Source organism: Mustela lutreola, chromosome X (assembly GCF_030435805.1).
Source record: "Mustela lutreola isolate mMusLut2 chromosome X, mMusLut2.pri, whole genome shotgun sequence".
NCBI lineage: Eukaryota > Metazoa > Chordata > Mammalia > Carnivora > Mustelidae > Mustela > Mustela lutreola.
The window spans coordinates 120128986-120146645 of NC_081308.1; the positions used below are offsets into that span (position 1 = coordinate 120128986).

Below are 17660 nucleotides of genomic sequence, written 5' to 3' on the forward strand. Positions count from 1 at the left end.
GCTAGAACTTATACAGGAATTCAGTAAAGTGTCAGGATATAAAATCAATGCACAGAAATCAGTTGCATTTCTCTACACCAACAGCAAGACAGAAGAAAGAGATATTAAGGAGTCAATCCCATTTACAATTGCATCCAAAACCATAAGATACCTAGGAATAAACCTAACCAAAGAGACACAGAATCTATACTCAGAAAACTATAAAGTACTCATGAAAGAAATTGAGGAAGACACAAAGAAATGGAAAAATGTTCCATGCTCCTGGATTGGAAGAATAAATATTGTGAAAATGTCTATGCTACCTAAAGCAATCTACACATTTAATGCAATTCCTATCAAAGTACCATCCATCTTTTTCAAAGAAATGGAACAAATAATTCTAAAATTTATATGGAACCAGAAAAGACCTCGAATAGCCAAAGGGATATTGAAAAAGAAAGCCAACGTTGGTGGCATCACAATTCCGGACTTCAAGCTCTATTACAAAGCTGTCATCATCAAGACAGCATGGTACTGGCACAAAAACAGACACATAGATCAATGGAACAGAATAGAGAGCCCAGAAATAGACCCTCAACTCTATGGTCAACTAATCTTCGACAAAGCAGGAAAGAATGTCCAATGGAAAAAAGACAGCCTTTTCAATAAATGGTGCTGGGAAAATTGGACAGCCACATGCAGAAAAATGAAATTGGACCATTTCCTTACACCACACACAAAAATAGACTCAAAATGGATGAAGGACCTCAATGTACGAAAGGAATCCATCAAAATCCTTGAGGAGAACACGGGCAGCAACCTCTTCGACCTCTGCCGCAGCAACATCTTCCTAGGAACAACGCAAAAGGCAAGGGAAGCAAGGGAAAAAATGAACTACTGGGATTTCATCAAGATCAAAAGCTTTTGCACAGCAAAGGAAACAGTTAACAAAATCAAAAGACAACTGACAGAATGGGAGAAGATATTTGCAAACGACATATCAGATAAAGGACTAGTGTCCAGAATCTATAAAGAACTTAGCAAACTCAACACCCAAAGAACAAATAATCCAATCAAGAAATGGGCAGAAGACATGAACAGACATTTCTGCAAAGAAGACATCCAGATGGCCAACAGACACATGAAAAAGTGCTCCATATCACTTGGCATCAGGGAAATACAAATCAAAACCACAATGAGATATCACCTCACACCAGTCAGAATGGCTAAAATCAACAAGTCAGGAAATGACAGATGCTGGCGAGGATGCGGAGAAAGGGGAACCCTCCTACACTGTTGGTGGGAATGCAAGCTGGTGCAGCCACTCTGGAAAACAGCATGGAGGTTCCTCAAAATGTTGAAAATAGAACTGCCCTATGACCCAGCAATTGCACTATTGGGTATTTACCCTAAAGATACAAATGTAGTGATCCAAAGGGACACATGCACCCGAATGTTTATAGCAGCAATGTCCACAATAGCCAAACTATGGAAAGAACCTAGATGTCCATCAACAGATGAATGGATCAAGAAGATGTGGTATATATACACAATGGAATACTATGCAGCCATCAAAAGAAATGAAATCTTGCCATTTGCAACAACATGGATGGAACTAGAGCGTATCATGCTTAGCGAAATAAGTCAAGCAGAGAAAGACAACTATCATATGATCTCCCTGATATGAGGAAGTGGTGATGCAACATGGAGGCTTAAGTGGGTAGAAGAATAAATGAAACAAGATGGGATTGGGAGGGAGACAAACCATAAGTGACTCTTAATCTCACAAAACAAACTGAGGGTTGCCGGGGGGAGGGGGTTGGGGAGAAGGGGGTGGGATTATGGACATTGGGGAGGGTATGTGATTTGGTGAGTGCTGTGAAGTGTGTAAACCTGGTGATTCACAGACCTGGGGATAAAAATATATGTATATAAAAAATATATGTTTATAAAAAATAAAAAATAAAAAAAAAGAGAGAAAATACAGACTAGTGAGAAGAGACTCAGAAATCTGCATGACAATAAAATAGATGGAACATTCATGTCATCAGAATCCCAGATGCAGAGGACAAAGAAAGTGGCACCAAAGATATAATAGCTAAAAATTTCAAAAATTTCAATTTTAGCAAAAGAAACATACAGAATCAAAATGTTGAATGAACCCAAACAATATAAAACCAAAGGAATCCATGGCAAAATACATCATAACTAAACTTCCAAAAACTAAAGACAAAGGCAAAAATCCTGATAGCTGCCGGATATACTTGATACATTACTTATAGAAGAGAGCAATGTTTCTGAATGACAGTGGACTTCTCATCTGAAACCATGGAGGCACATTCTTCAAGTCCTAGAAAAAAAAAGTCAACCACAAATTCTGTATCTATATCTACAGTGTATATTCTATGTAGTGAAACTATCGTTTAGGAAAGGAGAAATAAAGGAATTTTCAGACAAAGGAGAATGGAAAGACTTGGCTCTCAGGAGACCTATCCTTACACTACATACACTATATTATTTGTTTCAGGGACAGAATTATGTGATTCATCAGCCTTACAAAATTCACAGCTCTCACCATAGCACATACCCTCCCCAATGTCCACCCCACTTCTACTCCAGCAACCCTCAGTTTGTGTCCTGAGATTAAGAGTCTCTGATAGTTTGTCTCCATCTCTGGTTTCATCTTGTTTCATTTTTCCCTCCCTTCCCCCGTGATCCTCTACCTTGTTTTTCAAACTCTTCATATCAATGAGATCATATGAAAATTGTCTTTCTCTGATTGACTTGTTTTGCTTAGCATAATACCCTCTAGTCCCATCCTCATCATTGCAAATGGCAAAACTTCAATTTTTTGATAGCTGTGTAATAGTCCAGTGTGTGTGTGTGTGTGTGTGTGTGTGTACCACATCTTCTTTATCCATTCATCTGTTGATGGGTATCTGTGCTCTTTGCATATGACTATTGTGGGCATTGTTGCTATAAACATTGGGGTGCATGCCCCTTCAAATCACTACATTTGTATCTTTGGGATAAATACCCAGTAGTGCAATTGCTGGGTCACAGGGTAGCTGTATTTTCAACTTTTTGAGGAAACTCCAAACTGTTTTCCAGAGTGGCTGAAGCAGCTTGCATTCCCACCAACAGTGGAAGAGGGCTCCCCTTTCTCCACATCCTCACCAACATCTGTTGTTTCCTAAATGTTTAATTTTAGCCATTCTTACTGGTGTGAGGTGGTATCTCACTGTGGTTCTGATTTGTATTTCCCTGATGCTGAGTGATATTGAGCACTTTTTCATGTGTCGGCCATCTGGATGTCTTCTTTGCAGAGATATCTGTTCATGTCTTCTGCCCATTTCTGGATTGGATTCTTTGCTCTTTGGGTATTGAGTTTGATAAGTTCTTTATCCAGTTTGGATACTAGCCTTTTAACTATGTCATATGCAAATATCTTCTTCCATTCTGTCTATTCTCTTTTGGTTTTGTGGACTATTTCCTTTGCTGTGCAAAAGCTTTTGATCTTGAAGTCTCAATAGTTCATTTTTACCCTTGCCTTTGGTGATGTTTCTAGGAAGAGGTTCCTGTGGCTGAGGTCAGAAAGGATGCTGCCTGTGTTCTCCTCAAGGATTTTGATGGATTCCTGTCTCACATTGAGGTCTTTCATCCATTTTGAGTCTATTTTTGTGTGTGGTGTAAGGAAATGGTCCAGTTTCACTCTTCTGCATGCGACTGCTCAATTTTCCCAACACCATTTGTTGAAGAGACTGTCTTTTTTCCATTGGACATTCTTTCCTGCTTTGTCTAAGGTTAGTTGACCATAGAGATGAGGGTTCATTTCTGGGCTCTCTATTCTGTTTCACTAATCTATGTGTCTATTTTGTGCCAGTACCATACTGTCTTGATGATTACAGCTTCGTAATACAGCTTGAAGTCTAGAATTGTGATGTCGCCAACTTTGGTTTTCTTTTTCAACATTCCTATTGCCATTCGGGGTCTTTTCTGGTTTCATACAAATCTTAGGATTACATTTTCAATTTCTTTGAAAAAAGTCAATTGTATTTTGATAGGGATTGCATTAAATGTGTAGACTGCTCTAGGTAGCATAGATATTTTCACAATATTTGTTCTTCTATTCCAGGAGCATGGAATGTTTTTCCATTTCTTTGAGTCTTCCTCAATTTCTTTCATGGGTACTTTATAGTTTTCTGAGTATAGAATCTTTGCCTCTTTGGTTAGATTTATTCCTAGGTATCTTATGGATTGGGGCACAATTATAAATGGAATTAACTCCTTACTTTCTCCTTCTTCTCTCTCACTGTTGGTGTATAGAAATGCAACTGATTTTTGTGTGTTGATTTTATATCCTGACACTTTACTCAATTCCTGTATGTGTTCTAGCAGTTTTGGGGTGGAATTGTCTGGGTTTTTCACATAAAGTATCATATCATCTGCAAAGAGTGAGAGTTTGACTTCTTCTTTGCCAATTCAGATGCCTTTTATTTCTTTTTGTTGTATGATTGCTGAAGCTAGGACTTCTAGTATTATACTGAACAGCAATGGTGATAGTGGACAGCCCTAGAGTGGTCCTGACCTTAGGGTAAAAGCTCTCAGTTTTTCTTCATTGAGAATAATATTCACAGTGGGCTTTTCATAGATGGTTTTTATGATATTGAGTTATGTACCCTCTATCCCTACACTGAAGTGTTTTGATCAAGAAAGGATTTTCTCTATTGAGAGTATCATATGATTCTTGTTCTTTCATTAATGTATTGTATTGCACTGATTGATTTGGGGATGTTGAACCAACCTCACAGCCCAGGAATAAATCCCACTTGGTCATGGTGAATAATCCTTTTAATATACTATTCGATCCTATTGGCTAGTATCTTGTTATGAATTTTTGAATCCATGTTCATCAGGGATATTGGTCTGTAATTTTCCTTTTTGATGGGGTCTTTGTCTCACTCTGGAATCAAGGTAATGCTGACCTCATAAAATGAGTTGGGAAGTTTTCTTTCCATTTCCATTTTTTGGAAACATTTTCAGGAGAATAGGGTTAATTCTTCTTTAAATTGTTTGGTAAAATTTCCCTGAGAAGCCTTCTGGCCCCGGGCTCTTATCTGTTGGGAGATTTTTGATTACTGGGTCTATTCAGGTTTTCTATTTCTTCCTGGTTTAGTTTTGGTAGTTAATACATCTCTAAGAATGCATCCATTTTTTCCAGATTTTCTAATTTGCTGGCATATAGTTGCTCATAATATGTTCTTATAATTGTTTGTATTTTGGGGGCGCCTGGGTGGCTCAGCAGGCTAAGCTGCTGCCTTCGGCTCAGGTCATGATCCCAGTGTCCTGTTATCAAGTCCTGCATCGGGCTCCTTACTCAGCAGGGAGCCTGCTTCTCTGCCTCTCCCTGCCACTCTGCCTGCTTGTGTGCGCACTTGCTCTCTCTCTCACTCTCTCTCTGACAAATAAATAAATAAAATCTTTTTAAAAAATTAAAAAATAATTGTTTGTATTTCTTTGGTGTTGGTTGTGATCTCTCTTCTTTTATTCATGATTTTTATTTTTTTTTATTTTTATTTTTTAAAGATTTTATTTATTTATTTGACAGACAGAGATCACAAGCAGGCAGAGAGGCAGGCGGAGAGAGAGAGGAGGAAGCAGGCTCCCTGCTGAGCAGAGAGCCCGATGCGGGACTCGATCCCAGGACCCCGAGATCATGACCTGAGCCGAAGGCAGTGGCTTAACCCACTGAGCCACCCAGGCGCCCCTATTCATGATTTTTAAAATGTGAGTTCTCTTTTCTTTTTGAAAGGCTGGCCAAGGGGTTATCAATCTTATTAATTCTTTCAAAGAACCAGCTCCTAGTTTTGTTTATTTGTTCTACTGTTCTACTGTTCTGGTTTCTATTTCACTGATTTCTGCTCTGACCCATTCATTCTTTAGAAGGATGCTGTTTAGTCTCCATGTATTTGAGTTCTTTCCAACTTTCCTCTTGTGACTGAGTTCTACTTTCAAAGCACTGTGGTCTGAAAAGAGGCAAGGGATGATACCAATCTATTGGTGCTAGTTGAGACCTAATTTGTTACCCAGAATGTGATCTATTCCAGAGAATGTTCCATGTGCACTAGAGAAGACTGTGTATTCTGTTGCTTTGGGATGGAATGTTCTGAATATAACTGTGATGTCCATCTGGTCCAGTGTGTCATTTAAAACCTTTGTTTCCTCGTTGATCTTTTGCTTAGATGATCTTTACACTTCAGCAAGGGGGGCATTAAAGCCCCCTACTATTATTGTATTATTGTCAACGTGTTTCTTTGATTTTGTTATTAATTGGCTTATATAATTGGCTGCTCCCATGTTAGGGGCATAGATATTTAAAATTGTTAGATCCTCCTGTTGGATAGACCCTTTAACTATGATGTAATGCCTTTCCTCATCTCTTATTACAGTCTTTAGATTAAAATCTATTTTGTCTGATAGAAGGATTGCCACCCCAGCTTTCTTTTGATGTCCATTAGCATGGTAAATTGTTTTCCACCCTCTCACTTTAAATCTGAAGGTGTCTCTTGGTCTAAAATGAGTCTCTTGCAGACAGCATATCAATAGGTCTTGTTTTTTAATCAATTCTGATACCCTGGTCTTTTGATTGGGGCATTTAGCCCATTTACATTCCAGGTAACTATTGAAAGATATGAATTCAGGGTCATTGTACTGCCAGTAAGGTGACTATTACTGTATATTGTCTCTGTTCCTTTCTGGTCTATGTTACTTTTAGGCTCTCTCTTTGCTTAGAGGACCCCTTTCAATATTTCCTGTAGGGCTCATTGGTTTGCAAATTCTTTTAGTTTTTGTTTGTCCTGGAAGCTTTTTATCTCTCCTTCTATTTTTAATGACAGCCTAGCTGGATATAGTATTCTTGGCTGCGTATTTTTCTCATTTAGGGCTCTGAATACATCATGCCAGTCCTTTCTGGCCTGCCAGGTCTCTGTGGATAGGTCTTCTGCCAATCTAATAGTTCTACCATCGTAGGTTACAGACTTCTTGTCCCAAGCTGCTTCCAGGATCTTCTCTTTGTCTCTGAGACTTGTAATACGTTTTACTATTAGATGATGGGGTACTAACCAATTTTTATTGTTTTTGAGGGGGGTTCTCTGTGCCTCCTGGATTCTCATGCCTGTTTCCTTCCCCAAATTAGGGAAGTTCTCCACTATAATTTGCTCCAATAATAATTTGCTCTCTTTCTTCTTCTTCTGGGATCCCAATTATTCCAGTATCATTTTGTCTTATGGTATCACTTATCTCTTGAATTCTCCCCTCATGATCCAGTGGTTGTTTTTCTCTCTTTTTCTCAGCTTCTTTATTCTCCCTTATTTGGTCTTCTATATCACTAATTCTCTCTTCTGCCTCATTTATCCTAGCAGAAAGAGCCTCCATTTTTTATTGTGCCTCATTAGTAGCCTATTTTATTTTGACTTGGTTAGATTTTAGTTCTTTTATTTCTCTAAAAAGTGATTCTCTAGTATCTTCTATGCTTTTTGAAATCCCAGCTATTATCTTTATAATTGTCATTCTGAACTCTAGTTCTGACACCTTACTAATGTCCGTATTGATAAGGTCCCTGGCAGTCAGTACTGCTTCTCCTTCTTTTTCTTTAGGTGCATTTTTCCATTTTGTCCAGAGAAGAGTGGTGAATGAGAGAACAAAATGCTAAAAGAGAACAAAATACTAAAAACAAAATGCTAAATGCTAAAACAAAATGCTAAAATCCCAGAAAAATATACACTAAACAAATCAGAAGAGACCCAAAACTGGGGGGAAAAGAAAGGGAGAAAAATATGATCAGGTAGGTGAATAGAACAGAGCCACACACTAGATTTTGGGTGTATTTTGGTCTGTTAGAAGAAACTGCTTCCCAACATTTTAGAGAAAGAAAAACATATATATATATACAACAACAAGGGTAAATATGAGCAAGGAACGGAATACGGCTGTAAAGATGAAAATTTTAAAAAGATTTTTAAAAAGGATAAGAAATTGAAAAAAGAATGAAAAAAAATTTTTTTAAAAAGGAGAGAATGTGATCAGGTAGGAGACTAGAACAAAGCCATACACTAGATTTAGAGTATATTTTGGTCTGTTAGAAAAAACTGTATCCCAAAATTTTCAAGAAAGAAAAACATATATATATAAAAAATAAGGTTAAATACAATGAAGGGTTAGAATATGACTGTAACGGGGGGCACCTGGGTGGCAAAGTGGGTTAAGCCTCTCTGCTCAGCGGGGAGCCTGCTTCCTCCTCTATCTCTGCCTGCTTCTCTGCCTGCTTGTGATCTCTGTCAAATAAATAAATAAAAATCTTTAAAAAAAATAAAAATAAAAAATAAATTTTAAAAAAGAATATGACTTTAACAATGAAAATTAATAAATATTTTTAAAAGGAATTGATAAGATGGCTAAAATAGGAAAGAAGAAAAATTCCAAAAAATAAAGAAATTTTTTAAAAATTAACTTTGGAAGACTAAAGAATCATGGGGGGAAAGCCATGAATTCTCCCCGCTGTATTCCGCTAGCTCTGGAGTTCTACAGGTATTGATCTGTGAACTTGGTCTTGCCTGGATTTCTTGCTGATCTTCTGGGGGAGGGGCCTGTTGCAATGATTCTCAAATGTCTTTGCCCAAGACAGAATTACACCACCCTTGCCAGGGGCCAGGCTAAGTAATCTGCTTGGGTTCACTCTGCGTAGCTTCTGTTCCCTGAATGCTTTCTGTAAAGCCCTGGAGGATGGGAACAAAGATGGCGGCCTCCCAGTCTCTGGCCTGGAGGAGCTGAGAGCTCGGGGCCCCACTCCACAGTGCACCCTCAGAGAAAAGCAGTCAATCCCTCCCATCTCCCTGGTCTCTGGCTACACTTTGAGCTCACTCAGCCTGTGACCAAGCATCTCTGTCTCTGGCACAAGGTCCCATTTGTTATCTCCAAACCCAGATTCCTGCAGTGTGCCCCTGCGCCACTCCTCCTGGGGGAGGAAGGAGGAGGACTCCCCAGATCTGCTGCTTGTGGGGTTCCTGCTTCAAAGAGCACTGGTCCAACTGTGTCTCCAATCACAGATTAAGGTAACTCCAAGCTGAGAGCCCACTCCTCGGCTCCGTCTCTGTAGCCGGCTTCCCTACTCTAATCCTGAGAGCTCTTCCAGACTCAGACATGCCCAGTCTTTCTGTGACCCTGCAGATCCTGAGATCACACTATCCCCATGAGGGCTCTACCTGTTCCTTAGCCTCTGGAGCAACATCCCTACGCAGAGCAAACTTCTAAAAATCCCAATTTTGTCCCCTGCTGCTCTCTCCCTTGCTGGGACCCAGCCCACGGAGGCTCCCTCCCTCTGTGGTCTATCTGCCCAAATATTGCCTTGGATTCACTTCTCCATATATCCTACCTTCCAGAAAGTGGTTGCTTTCCCATTCATAGAATTGTTGCTATTCTTCTCTTTGATCTCCTGTTGCATATGAAGGTGTTCAGAATGGTTTGATATCTAGCCAAACTCGTGGGACCAGACAAACTTTAGGTCTCCTACTCCTCCACCACCTTGCTCCTCCTACTTAAAGAAAGTTTTTATTTTTTTAAAAGATTTTATTTTTATTTCTTTGACAGACAGAGATGACAAGTAGGCAGAGAGGCAAGCAGAGAGAGGAGAAAGCAGGCTCCCCACTGAGCAGAGAGCCCAATGTGGGGCTCAATCCCAGGACCCTGGGATCATGACCTGAGCTGAAGGCAGAGACCTTAACCCACTGAGCCTCCCAGGCAACCCTTAAAGGAAGTTTTTAAAAGAGATGCAAATGATAAAAGAAAGAACTGGATAGGAAGAAATAAATGGGTGAAGCAATTGAAAATATATATATACACATATTTCATGAGTTTCATAAATCATATTTGATAATTAAAACAAAAAACACCATCTGATTATCAAGACAATGACATTTAAAAGTGAGGAAGGTTAAGGAACCAAAATCAAGGTAAGGCTCCGTACTTCACTTGAAGTATTAAAACACTGATGCCAATAGACTGTGATAACTCACATACGTACATCGTAAAAACCCAGACCGAGAGCTACAAAAATGACACAAGCTACACTTAAAAATTATAAATAAATCAAGACAGAATTCTAAAAATGTTTCAAGTAACCCACAAAAAGGCATATAAAGAGAATTAAGGAATGTCAACTGGGGCAGGGAGAATACAAATAACAAAATGACAGACTTAAACACTAACATATCAATAATAATATTTAGTACAAATGGTCTAAATACACCAAAAGACAGAAATTGTCAGAGTGGTTAAAAAAACCATAACCCAACTAGATACTATTTATAAGACACTTCAAATTCAACAACATGAGTAAGATGAAAGTAAAAGGATAGGGGAAACATACTTTGTGCAATTGTTAATAGTAAAAACAAGAGAGTGGCTACAATAATATCAAAGTAAACACCAGGGGCACCTAGCTGGCTCAGTTGGTACAGTATGTGACTCTTGATCTCAGGGTTATGAGTTCAAGCCTCACAATGGGGGCAGAGTTTACTTAAAAAAAAAATATCAGGGGTGCCTGGGTAGCTCAGTGGGTTAAGCCTCTGCCTTCGGCTCAGGTCATGATCCCGGGGTCCTGGGATTGAGCTCCACATCAGGCTCTCTGCTCAGCAGGGAGCCTGCTTCCCTTCCTCTCTCTCTGCCTGTCTCTCTGCCTACTTGTGATCTCTCTCTGTCAAATAAATAAATAAAAATCTTTTTAAAAATAAAATAAAATAAATAAACATTAGAGCAAAGAACAAAACAGATGATAAAGAGAGACACAGAATGCTAAAAAGATTAATCTACCAGGAAATCTTAAAGATTCCAACGTGTTGGGGCACCTGGGTGGCTCAGTGGGTTAAAGCCTCTGCCTTTGGCTCAGGTCATGATCCCAGGGTCCTGGGATCAAGCCCCATGTCAGGCTCTCTACTCAGCAGGGAGCCTGCTTCCTCCTCTCTCTCTCTGCCTGCCTCTCTGCCTATTTGTGATCTCTCTCTGTCAAATAAATAAATAAAATCTTTAAAAAAAAAAAAAAAAGATTCCAACTGTGTAGCGCCTGGGTGGCTCAGTGGGTTAAAGCCTCTGCCTTTAGCTCAGGTCATGATCTCAGGGTCCTGGAATCAAGCCCCGCAATGGGTTTTCTGCTCAGCAGGGAGCCTGATTCCCCCTCTCTGCCTGCCTCTCTGTCTACTTATGATCTCTGCCTGTCAAATAAATAGGTGAAATCTTTAAAAAAAAAAAAAAGATTCTAACTGTGTACACCAAAAAGCAGAACCTCAAAACACATGCTAAAACTGATCAAGCTGGAAAGATTAACAGATAAATCTCAAATTATAGTTGAGGACTTCAACACCCCTCTCTCAGCAACTGACAGAACTGCTAGACAAAAAATTAGCAACACACATCATGTGAACAACACAATCAACACTCCACCCAACAGCAGAATACCATCTTTTTTCAAGAGCCATGGAAAATTTATAAATATAGACCATATTCTGGGTCATAAGACAGATTTTAAAAATTGAAATTATACAGTGTATTATCTGACGATAACAGAATCAAACTAGAAGTCAATAATAGAAAGACAAAAGGAAAATATCTAATCATATGAAAATCAAACAAGTACCTTTTAAATAAGTCATGTGTCAAAGAGGAAGTCTCGAGGGAAATCCAAAAATACATCAAACTGAATAAAATTATAACACATCAATTTTGGGGGAATGCAGCTGAAGCAGTGCCAAGAAAGAAATGTATAGCAATAATGATTATATTAGAATGAAAAAAGATTTCAAATAAACAATCCACATTCTTAACTCAAGAAAACACAAGGAAAAAAAAAGCAAGCAGGAGGAAGAAAATACTAAATATAAGAGCAGAAACCAATGAAATTAATAACAAAACAATAGAGAAAAATAATTAAATAAAAACGTGTTTCTTTTGGAAAAAATCAATAAAATTGATAAACCTCTGGCAACACTGACAAGAAATAAAAAGAGAAGAAACAAACCACCAATATCAGGAATAAAATAGAGACTATTACTATAGAACCTGCAACCATCAAAATGTAATAAGGGAATACAAAACTACAAACAACTTTATGCTCATAAATTCAACAACTTAGAAGAAATAGACAAATTCCTTGAAGACAACAAACCAGCAAAGCTCAAACAAGATGAATAAGTTGAATAGCCCTACAACCATGAAAGAAGCTGAATTTAAAATTTAAAAATTCCCCAAAAAGAAATCTCCAGAACTATACTGTTTCACTGAGGAATTCTACCAAACATACAAATAATTAACTTCAACTTTACATAAACTGTTCCTGAACACAAAAATGAGGGAGAATTTCCCAACTCATTTTAGGAGACCATTATCACCATATATAAAACCAGACAAAGTACAAAAAAGAAAAAAGATCAATATCACTAATGAAATTACATGCAAAAATCCTCAACAATAGGCAACTAAATCTGACAATATACAAATATATATACCATGACCAAGTGGGATTTTCTAGGTATGCAAGGCTGTTTCAGCATTTGAGAGTCAACCACTATATTCCACATTATCAAGAAGCTAAAAAGGGAAAATGCTATGACCCTGTCAATTGACAGAGAAAAAGCATGACAAAATCCAGTATCCATCCATGATCTTTAAAAAAATTCTTGGTTCAGAAAAGAGGAATATTACCCTCAACTCAATAAAGAAAATCTATGAAGTGCCTACATCTAACATTGTATGTATTGTAGAAAGACGGAATACTTTCCCCCACTAAGATCAGGAACAAGTCAAGGAATTTTTATTAAGTTTTTCATTTTAATTCCAGTAGAGTTAACACAGAGTGTTATATTAGATTCAGGTGTACAATATAGTGATTCAAGAATTCTATACATTACTCAGTGCTCATCATGATAAGTGTACTTTACAATCCCCATCACCTAGTCCACCCGTCCCTCCATCCTCATCCTCTCTGGTATCCATCAGTTTGTTTTCTGTAGTTAAGAATCTGTTTCTTGGTTTAAGACAAGGATTTTTTTGTTTCACCACTGTGATTCAACATAGTACTGAGAGTTCTAACAATTATAGTTAGATATATATACATATGTGTATATATATACGTATTATATATATACATATTATATATATATATAAATGCATATAGATTGAAAATGAAGAAATAAAACTATACCTATTTGCAAATAATATGAAATTACAGATTTCATCATAGAAAACCTCAAGCAATCTACAAAAAGAAAAATAAACTTCTAGAACTAGGAGTGCTTTCATCAAGGTCAGAAGATATAAAATCAATGTGCAAAAATCAACTGCATTCCAATGTGTATGGGAAAACAAATTAAAAACACAGTAGTATTTAAAATTACTCCAAAGAAAATGAAATATGTAGATATACACCCACCAAAACATGTACAGTTGACCCCTGACAACATGGGGCTTAGGGATGCCAAACCCCATATAGTTGAAAATCCCTGTATACCTTTTCAGACCCCCAAAACTTAACAACCAATAGCTTACTGTTGACTGAAGCATTACCAACAACATAAACAGTTGATTAACATGTATTTTATATGTATTTTATACTGTATTCTTATAATAAAATAAGCTAAAGAAAATATTAATAAGAAAATCATAAGAAAAATACATTTAGAGGACTGTAAGGAACCCATGTATATAATAACAAAGTAGCAGAAAGAGAAAGTAACAACAACATTTACAATTGGACCAAAAGAATAAAATACTTAGGAGTAAACTTAACCAAAGAAGTGAAAGACCTATACTCTGAAACGATAAAGCAGTGATGAAAGAAACTGAAGATGACACAAACAAGTGGAAGGATATTCCATCATGGATTGGAAGAATACTGTTGTTAAAATGTCCACATTACCCAAACCAGTCTACAGTCAGTGCAATCACTATCAAAATATCAACAGCATTTTTCACAAACCTAGAACAAACAATACTAAAATTTGTATGGAACTAAAAAAGACCTTAAATAGCCAAAGCAATCTTGTGAAAGACAAACAAGGCTGGAGGTATTACAATCCCAGATTTCAAGACATACTACAAAGCCATAGTAATCAAAACAGTATGGCACTGGAAAAAAAAAATAGACACAGAGATCAGTGGAAAAGAATAAAGAGCCCTAAAATAAACCCACAATTATATGGTCAATTCATCTATGACAGAGGAGGCAAGAATATACAATGGGGAAAAGACAGTCTCTTCACTACACGGTGCTGGGAGAACTGGACAGCAACATGTAAAAGAATGAAACTGGACCACTTTCCCACACCACAGACAAAAATAAACTCAAAATGGATTAAAGCCTAAATGTGAGATCTGAAACAGTAAGAATCCTACAAGAGAACGGAGAGTAATTTCTCTGACACTGGCCATAGCAACATTTTTCTAGATGTGCCTCCTGAGGCAAGGAGAACAAAAGCAAAAAGTAATTTGGGGGACTACTTCAAAATAAAAAGCTTCTGCACAGCAAGGGAAACCATCAAGCAAACCAAAAGACAACCTATGCATTGGGAGAGGATATTTGCAAATGACATCTCTGACAAGGGGTTAATATCTATAATATATAATGAACTTATACAACTCAACACCAAAAAACCAATCTGATTTAAAAATGGGCAGGACACTTGAACAGACATTTTCCTAAGACGATGACATCCAGATGGCCAAGAGATGTGAAAAGATGCTCAACATCACTCATCATCAGGAAAATGCAAATCAAAGCCACAATGAGATACCACTTTACACCTCAGAGAATGGCTGAAATCAAAAAGACAAGAAACAAGTGTTGTCAAGGATGTGAAGAAAAAGGAACTATTGATGGGAATGCAAATTAATACAGTCCCTGTGAAAAAAAGTATGGAGTCCTCAAAAAATTAAAAACAAATACTACATGAACCAATAGTTCCTCTATTAGGTATTTACCCAAAGAAGATGAAAACACTAATTTGAAAAGATATATGTACCCCTATGTTTACTGAAGCATTATTTACAATATTGAAGTGTCCTTCAGTAAACAAATGGGTAAGGAAGATGTGGTGTGTGTGTGTACACACACACACACACACACACACACACGATGGAATATTATGCAACCATAAAAAATGATGAGGTAGTGCCATTTGAAACAACATGGATGGACCTAGAGGGTATCATGCTAAGTAAAATAAGTCAGACTGAGAAAGACAAATACCATAGGATTTTCACTCATTAGAAGAATCTTTAAAAAAAAAAAAAAGGATAAACAGAAAGCAAAACTGACCTATAAATACAGAGGACAAACTGATGGTTGCCAGAGAGAAAGACGGTTGGGCTTGGGCAAAATGGTAAAGGAGAGTGGGAGATACAGGCTATCAGTTACAGAATAAGTAAGTCATGGGAATAAAAGTCACAGCATAAGGAATACAGTCAATGATACTGTGATAGTGATGTATCAGGACAGATGGCAGCTTCACTTGCAATGAATATAGCATAATGTATAAGTTTGTCAAATCACTATGCTGTATACAGGGAACTAATGTAACACTATGTGTCAACTATACTCAAAAAGAAGAAGGGAAGGGCAGGGAAGGGAAGGGAAGGATCCCCAGGGGCGCCTGGGTGGCTCAGTCAGTTAAGCTTCTGACTACATCTCCGGTCATGATCTCACTATCCTGGGATCAAGCCCTGGGTTAGCTCCCTGCTCAGCAGGAGTCTGGTTGTCCCTCTCCCTCCCATTCTGCTCCTTCCCCACTCAAGCTCATGCTCTGTCTCAAATAAAATCTTTTTAAAAATCTGCATGTAAGTGGACCCGTGCAGTTCAAACCTGTCTTGTTCAAGGGTCAACTATATAAAATCTATATGCTAAAAATCACAAAATGCTGGTGAAAAAAAGCAAAGACCTAAAGAAATGGAAATACATGTCCAGACCACACCCATCAACTGGAAAACTCAACACAATGAAGATGTCAGTTCCTCCAAATTTAAATACAGGTTTAACGAAATCCCTATCAAAACTCCAGCAAAGGTTTTTGTACTACAGATAAGATTATTTTTAAGCTTATATAAAATGTTACAGGACCAAGAATAATTAAAGCAATCTTGCCACAGAATATTGAGTCTCCACCGAGAGTCAGTGAAGTTTCCTACTTCAACAGTGCTTGGACAGAACCCAGCACTTGTTCCCCCCCCCCCCCCCCCCGGTGGCTGCTCAGAGTCAACCCTCTGCCATCTCCTCACAGTACCCACAGACCGTCCCAAGGCCCCCATTGCCACTGCAGCGCTATGCAGCCACTGCCACTTGACACTGCCTCTCCTCGGTGGCTGCCGTGATGACTACATCCCTCTTACAGTTGCACCAGAACTACCACCAGGACTCAGAGGCCGCCCTCAATCGCCAGACCCACGTGGAGCTCTATACCTATGTCTCCCCATCTGTGTCTTACTACTTTGACCACAAAGATGTGACTTCGAAGAACTTTGCCAAATATTTCCTTCACCGATCTTAGGAGAAGATGGTGAGCTGAGAAACTGAGGAAGCTGCAGGACCAACATGGTGGCCAAATCTTCCTTCAGGATATCAAGGAACTGGACCATGATTACTGGGAAAATGGACCTAATGCAATGCGGTGTGCATTACACTTGGGAAAGAGCATCAGTCAGTCACCACTGGAACTGGACAAACTGGCCACTGAAAAAAAATGATGCCGTTTGTGGGCCTTCACTGAGAGTCATTACCTGGGTCTGGTAAAATCCATCAAAGAACTGGGTGACCATGTAACCAACCTGAGCAAGATGGGGGGCTCCCTAACCTGGCATGGCAGAGTATCTTTCTGACAAGCACACCCTGGGAAACAGTGATAATGAGAGCTAAGCCTTAGGCTGTCTTCCCATAGCCTCAAGGGTGACCTCCCTGGTCACCAAGGCAATGCATGCATGTTGGGTTACATTTATACTATTTCTGTAAGTTATACCAAAACATCAATTTAACTTCTTTCATTTGTAATATTCCTTCAAAATAAATTTATGTGGTAACCCCCCCAAATAATCTTGCCACAAAATATTAAAGTGGGAGAAATCACTCTACCTGATATAAAAGCTTACAGCAATCAAGGCAGTGTGGGGTTGGCAGAGGGTAAACACATGCAGCAATGGAACAGAAGAGGAAACCTGGAAATATACCCAAACCAATATACTCGACTGATTTGTGGGGGGAAAAAAACTGCATAAGCAATTCAACAGAGCAAGGATTATCTTTTTAATAAATGGTGCTAGAGGAATCAGACATCTATAGGCCAAAAAGAAAATCAATCTAAACCTCGTACCTTATAAAAATTAACTCAAAATGGCACACCAGAATAAATCTAAAGTGTGAAACTATAAAATATTTTTTAGATGAGAAAAAGCTTATGGATTAGCATTAGTGGAAGAGTTCTAAATGTGGACATTAAGGCATGATCTATTAAAAAATGATAAACTGAGGGGTACTTGGGTGGCTCAGTTGATTAAGTGTCTGACTCTTGATTTAGGCTCAGGTCATGATCTTGGGGCCATGAGTTCAAGCCCCATGTCAGGCTCAGCACTCAGTGTGTTGTCTGCTTGAG

The 17660-nt window shown here is 38.3% G+C and overlaps 1 pseudogene; it reads left to right on the top strand.

Annotated features, from left to right (window-relative positions):
- LOC131821086 (ferritin heavy chain-like) overlaps positions 1-16930 on the top strand; it is a 187113-nt pseudogene extending 170183 nt beyond the window's left edge.
- Positions 16931-17660: the final 730 nt, after the last annotated feature.